General features: G+C 41.3%; 1 pseudogene; it reads left to right on the plus strand.

Annotated features, from left to right (window-relative positions):
• The first annotated feature begins 3526 nt into the window (after nucleotides 1-3526).
• LOC108491705 overlaps nucleotides 3527-7196 on the plus strand; it is a 10249-nt pseudogene continuing 6579 nt past the window's right edge.

Below are 7196 nucleotides of genomic sequence, written 5' to 3' on the forward strand. Positions count from 1 at the left end.
GCCTGGTCTACATAGTGAATTCCAGGATGGCTGGGGCTTCAGGGAGACCCTGTCTCAAAAAAAAAAAAAAAAAGCATAAACAATGGAGGGCAGCACCCGATAGGAACTGAGGAACATGAAGTGATGTCCTCTTCTTGAATTAAATATGAATGCTAGTGTCTGAATTGATATTGAGGGACTGCTTGCATTTTATTGGATTGTGCATGAGTCTGAATTTCTGGATTTGCATGATTGTTGGTTGTCGAGATAATGGGAAACAAATATATTTGTTGGGGATTTTTGAACACATGACTGGTATGAAGTAGCACATGGAATGTACTGTAACTCCTCTGAGGCTGAATGGATGTTGGGTATCCTACATCCCTGTTGTTACATAGGACGTAGGAGAACACATGCTTCTGTGTCTGTGTGTGCTCTGACTGACATGGGCTTTTTTTTTTTTTTTTTTGTCTTTTTGAGACAGGGTCTCCCTGTAGCCCCAGCTGTCCTGGAACTCACTATGTAGACGAAGCTGGCCTTGAACTCAGAGATCCACCTGCCTCTGCCTCCCGAGTGCTGGGATTAAAGGCATGCCACCAAGCCTTTAATGGCCATTGTCCTCACATCTTCCAGTAATCCTCTTTAGCAGCCATATTCAAGATTTCAAATGCTGATCATGCCAATGACTTGTTGGAAGAGTCTTGGGACCAAATGTGCTCGAGAGGGGATCCCCTTGCTGCACCTCCTGTGAGCATGAATGAACTCTTGGTTCCTGAGGCAGTAGAAGGTGACTCTCAAAACCCATTTTCCAAATTGTAATGGACACCTGGATGCAGAACACAGATGCAAGCCCCATGGCAGAGAGCACCAGATTTCTCTAGAGAGGGTGCTGCAAGAGAGACAAAGGAATGTGGGGGTGTAAACTATCTGGCTGATCAGCAACATTAATAAAAACATACATATGCACACAGACACATGTGATATGTTTTTTTCTTGACACCTCAGGTTCCTCCTCTGCTCAGGATTACAGCCTCACAGTCATGGAAGAGATGTCCACTCTGATGTTTTTCTTCTTTCTCCAGAGGCTTCCTCTCCTCTTGTGCAATGATAATGAAAACAGATGCTTTCAGAGAAAAAAAGACAAGGACAGCAACGATGGGGACGTGAGGACTAAATGTAGTTTCCTCATTTTCTCGCAGCAAAAAGAAGTTGCCACAAGATTACTTAAATTTGTTACTTGATTCTCAGCATCTTTTATGTTCTTCATGTTTCTGTTTGATCCTCATCATACACAATAGGTAGGAAGTGTATAGATGGATAGAGCATCACTGTTTCTGGGTCTTTAATCCTGTTTTATGAACCACACCAAAAAGAACTTCCCCCAAATTACTTTGACTTGTACAAATCATTTTTGCTTTCCCCTTTCAAAGAGATCAGGTGGAATTTTTCTTTTTCTGTGTTTTAACCTCCCATTTACAAAACTGGGAGTTGGAATCAGCTGAAAAAAGTAAAATGAATTACTGGAAAGGACCCCTTGGTAATTAAATGATGCTAAACTGGACCCTGATAAATAGTAATGATTACATAAATCTTTATCATTTAAAACTTCAGACCCTCACAGAGAAAACTGGAAGAAGGACAGGAAACACAGAAAGAAGAAGAGGAAGAAGGAATATGTCCTTCTATCACCTGTGGCTTCAAAGGCCTCCTAAGAGCCAGCTGCTGCCACAGACACGTGGACTAAGTGCATTGTCCTCAGTGAGGCCATAGCCACAGTCAGTGCAGCCTGCTCTGTAGGAAATGCCGTGAACGAGACAGCTGATGCCAGAGTTGCTTCTTCATGTTTCCTGAGAATGAGAACTCCAGGGTCAAAACAGGAACAGACGCTGCATCTGGGAAGGGCTTCTTTGCTGGCTCGTGGACAGCATACAGTCTTTTCAACAAACCAACATATGGTAGACATTCAACTAGAACTTTATGGGTATTTACAAAGACAAAAATTTCACATAGGAATAATCCACTCTTTTAAATTTTCTATACTTATCACCCTAAAGATCTTCTGTCCACTGATGTTCACAATTACTGAAATTTTTTCAACATAAGAACTAATGGGAAAATAACATTTAGTACTGATTATTCAATATATTTGACCTGAAGTTTAGTATGTTTGGAATGTCATCCATACTGACTGTGTCTTCTTTTCAGTTTTCCAACCAAAAGATACCAATATATGCTAACATTACTTTGAGACATTGAGGAGATCAACTGTAACTCCCATCTTTTACCCCATATGTCTTTGGGATTAAGGTTACCTAATGGCACCTGTAATGATAAGTCCTCACTGCACAATACTCTAAATGGGCTTGCAATACATGGTGGTATTTTTCCTCATTATGTTTGTGAATCAACCTCCTGTGAAGTGGCACTTACAGGACCATTATGGGCAGCACCTGCCAACCTGGGGACATTCGAAATGCTTCCATAGGTGAGGTTCATGGGTTGTTGGGGGGGGTGTCTCAAACTGTCTCCTTTAGTTGCATTGTCTTGTGAACAAGGAGACTGGGGTTATTCCGGAGTTGATCTATGTAGCTCAAAGAGTAAATGAAGCTTGATGGAATATCAACAATTCCTTGTCTGAAGAGACAAGGAAGCAGGAAATGGAGTTTGGGGGAATAGGTAAACTGGTCATTAATTCTCAAGAAGTCTATGGAAAGTAAGATGTGATTTTAATAATGTGAGGAATATATTCTTCTTACTACCACTTACAGACCTTGAATTGAGCTTGATGTCAACCTTAGTCCTCAGGTTGCTCCCTATGTTCTGTATCCTTTAAATCACCTTTGGACCATTCCACCATAGCCTGAGTGACCACCACCTGTTTCCTTATCTGTATCAGATGGCCCCCAAGGACACGAGCCTGGCTCTTGCCATGGTTTCCTTGATGCTTCATTTCAGCTGGATCTGTGTGGGGCTGGTCACCTCAGATGGTTACCAGGAGGTCCATTTTCTTTCAGAATGAGGGGAGAGATGAAAAGTCACTGAGTCTGTTTAGCTTTTGTGAATTTGATCCCAGAAAACATGGAATTATACAGATCAAGGACTGAAATACATTACAAACAAATTATGACTTCCTCAGCTAATGTCATCATTTATGGAAGTGAGCATTAGGTATTAGGAGGATTGGGACATATGGAAAATCTGGGTCATGACCTCACAATGGGATGTTATCTCAAAGACCAGAGAGTTCCATGGTGAGTCATTCCATGGGACCTTGACTTTTTCACATCAACATGGTGAGATTTCTAATCTCAAAAATTTATCCAAGGCATCGAACTTTCCCTAATACTCAGATGGCATTGCTGTGGTGAAATTGGGGTGGATGTATTTGAATTTTTCAATCTTGAAATATAACTGTAAAATATTAAATAATTGTTCATCCAACCCATCCTTGGGATGGTTACCATGGCACAGTTTTGACATGACTATGAATGATGAGTGTTACAATCTATGCAATGTTGTATATGCTGTGGGCAATGCTATACACAAAATGCATCTTCAACAAGACTTTCAGACAATGGAAAATGCAAGAAAAGTGATGGCTCTGTGGTTGCAGGTAAAGTGTCTTCCAATGGATGGACTTAGTGTCATCAGTGAGCCTTCTGTAAATAGGGCTAGAGATGCTCAAACCCATATGCACGGGAACTTTTCTCTAAATTAAAAGGGGTTCTGTCCTTTTTTACTTTCTTGGAGGTAAATCTATATGGGTGTCTACATCATGAGCAAGAAGATAACACAGTGGGAAACATCATTTTTGAATGAAGATCGATTTTTTTTTACAAGGACATCATCATGTGTTTGTTTCAATATTTGAAACAAAAAATCAGTTATTTAACACAAAATCCTTAAATAAGAGCTCAAGTGACTTTGATCACTAAGGGTCAAACTTGTGCTAAGGGTTGAGATGCATATGCTATGTATGTGATCTCAACTAATTCTTTCAGTGATCAAGGATGTAAGGACCTCATGTTCTTAGTGTAAGTTCTGAAACAATCAGAGAGGAAATGGGTGTTGAGATTCACCTCACTGCTTTACCTATGGATTTTTAAAAATATACTTATTAATTTCTTTGAGAGTTTCATATATTGTATTTTGATCATATTTCCCTCTCTACCATCTTTTTCCAAATCCACCCCTACCTCCTACCCACTCAGATTCCTGTGTCTGTTTTTCTCAATGGAGTCCAATCTGTGTTGCCCAAAAGCTCTTGAATGTAGAGCTCTCCCTGGAGCATGGTTGAACTACCAAGGGCCACATCCTTAAAGAAACGTCACTGTTTCTCTCCCAGAATCTATCAATTGCTTGCAGCTCCTTAGGTAGGAGTGAAACCTCAAGCCAACCTCCCTTCTTCCTGCTAGGATTTTGATTGCCTTGAGCTTGAGCAGTTCTGTCAAACAGATTTCGAGTTCATATGTGCAACACCCCCCTCCCCCCATCTGAAAAACACTGTCCTCGTAGTCATCCACCACCACTGGCTCTTGCAATCTTTCTGCCTCCACTTCAGTGGAGATCCCTGAGCCTTGCACAGGAGTGGGATATAGATGTCCCATTTAAAGCTGAAGTTTTCATGGCCTCTTATTCTCTGCACCTTACCCAGTTGTGAGTCTCTTGATAATTGCCTTCTACTGCAAGAAGAACATTCTCTGAGGAGAGTCAAGACATTCACTAATATATTAGTACGGCAATAACTCATTAGGATTACATTTAGTACAACACCGCTAGTGGAGGGTTCTCCCCTAGGACCTAGGACCTATCTGACCACAGGGTATTGGTCCTAACAACAGTACCCAGTATGGGTTCCATTTCATGAAGTAGGCCTTAAATCCAATCAGGAAGTATTTGGTTATGCCAATAAAATCCTAGTATTTCATGCATATTTGCTTTGGCATTTTCTCTCAAAATGAGCTAACATTATAAAAGCAATGATAATTTTCAAATAATCCTTCCTACTTCATTTATTTCACCCAACATTCAATAAACTTATATTTGGATGGATGGATTTAAGAAAATAAGAAGCATTCTCCACTTTTAAAATTTTATTATATACTTTATTATATAAATAATACTTTATTAAAATATACTTTAAAGTTGATAACACTATATAAAATACTTTATTATTATAAATTAATGCATCTCTTTTAGTTACATCACCTTCTGAGGAACATCCGGTTTACTAACCCTGTTAGACACCAAGTAAATAGAACCAGATGGGAAAATCAGATGCAGGTTATGACATTCACAGCTTTTGGAATTTTCCAAAAGATCTTGATCTAAAGATGAAAATAGGACAGTTCTCCCCATATTTTCCACATGACCAACAATTGTATTTACATGAAGACATGATAGAGTGGGACACGGAACAGAGACATGTGGTTTAGAAGTAATTGCATGGCTTGGCATTGAACTTAAATAACCAAAGTCTTGTGTTTGTCTGGGCTTGTTTATACTGTATTACCTCCCAAACTTTCTTTCATCATTTTAGTATTTGGAAAGAAACACAGTTTTCATCAATTTGTTTCCATATGTTCAAACATAGTACATTAGTTAGTGTAGGAAATGGAAAGTCAATGGAATTGTAGGTATGTGGAAAATAGATCTGTTAGTGGTTCAATATGCTAAAATAGTATGGCTATGAAGAGTTTTTAAATTTTATTTACCAACATCTATATGGTTTTCCTAAATTCTTCCCTCTGTGTGCACTGTGCCTTGTGGTCCTGGGTTCTGGAAATCCCATCAGGAGGGAAAGATGACCTGCTGTTTTGATTGTTTTCCATGCCCAGAAAATGAGATTTCCAATGAGACAGGTGACCACATGCTTGGAGAAAAAACTTTGCCTTTTGATTCTTCTCACACCCACCTGTAGAGGCCTGAAGGAAACTGAAGACATGAAATCTCTCCCTGCCCTAATTAGTGATGTGATTTATAATCCTCATCCTTGTACCACAGTTTTTAATCATTTTTGAAACATCGCAAGCAGCATTTTCTCAAGGAAATTTTTTTGGGAACTGAATGTTCATGTGTGATTTAAATGAGAGAATTTAATACATGGTATTATGTATATGTGCATTTATTATTTTTCAATCTACATGCAGGTCATATTTAAGACCTCTGCTCTCTATAACATGCATCTTCTTCGTTCCTTGAAGGTTCCTGACAAAGAGCAGGTGCACACAGATTACTGTGTTTGGATTAAGAAATAAGAATATGCGGCTTCCTTGGGCCTGAAAGACCCACCACAGGCCTCTCTCTTACCAGCAGGCCTCTCTACAGGGTAAATCCATTGCGCCCTCTGTGCCCTTGACTTCCCCACCCTCATTGACCCTCCCATCTCCCCCGCTGGTCTCTCCTAATTTGGGTCCTGTCCCATTCCTTGTCTTTGGGCCCCAGACACATGGGGAACCAATACTGCTTCTTGATCCTTTTCATCCAGACTAACAGAGTGCCTTCTCTGGGCCTCAGGAGCACTGTTTCTGGACCTGCCCCCACCACCTCCCTCTGCCTCCCTGGGCCTGCACCACCCACCAGCCTCTTTCTCTTCCTGATCTTTTGTATCCAGACCAACCCAGCTCCCCAGTGCAGTCCCCAGGAGGCCTTGGGGCCTCTTCCCGCCCCATCTGCCTTTGCATCTCTGGGTGGCAAGGCCACCAGCTGCCCTAGACCAGCATCATTACTGGGCCAGGCTCCCAGGCCAGTCCAATGCACAAATTCCTGAGGCCAAAATCGTTCCTGGAGGGATCCAGACCTTAGGAAAAACAGACCACCCCAGCTCCCCAGTGCAGTCCCCAGGAGGCCTTGGGGCCTCTTCCCGCCCCATCTGCCTTTGCATCTCTGGGTGGCAGGGCCACCAGCTGCCCTAGACCAGCATCATTACTGGGCCAGGCTCCCAGGCCAGTCCAATGCACAAATTCCTGAGGCCAAAATCGTTCCTGGAGGGATCCAGACCTTAGGAAAAACTTTAAAACATCTGACACTCATCTGAACTGGGCCTCTGTGGGAACTCCTGAAGACAAAAGCAATCCAGCCACTCCAATATAAAATCAAAAGAGAGAACCCGAAGCTTAGACATGTCCAAAAAGTAAACCACAAAGATGCATAAAGTTCACAAAAAGAAGCAGACCTAAACTTGAAGGCCTGAGTCTCACACAAGAATCAGAAACTAC

This window comes from Nannospalax galili, unplaced genomic scaffold (assembly GCF_000622305.1).
Source record: "Nannospalax galili isolate Female #2095 unplaced genomic scaffold, S.galili_v1.0 scaffold664, whole genome shotgun sequence".
Lineage (NCBI taxonomy): Eukaryota > Metazoa > Chordata > Mammalia > Rodentia > Spalacidae > Nannospalax > Nannospalax galili.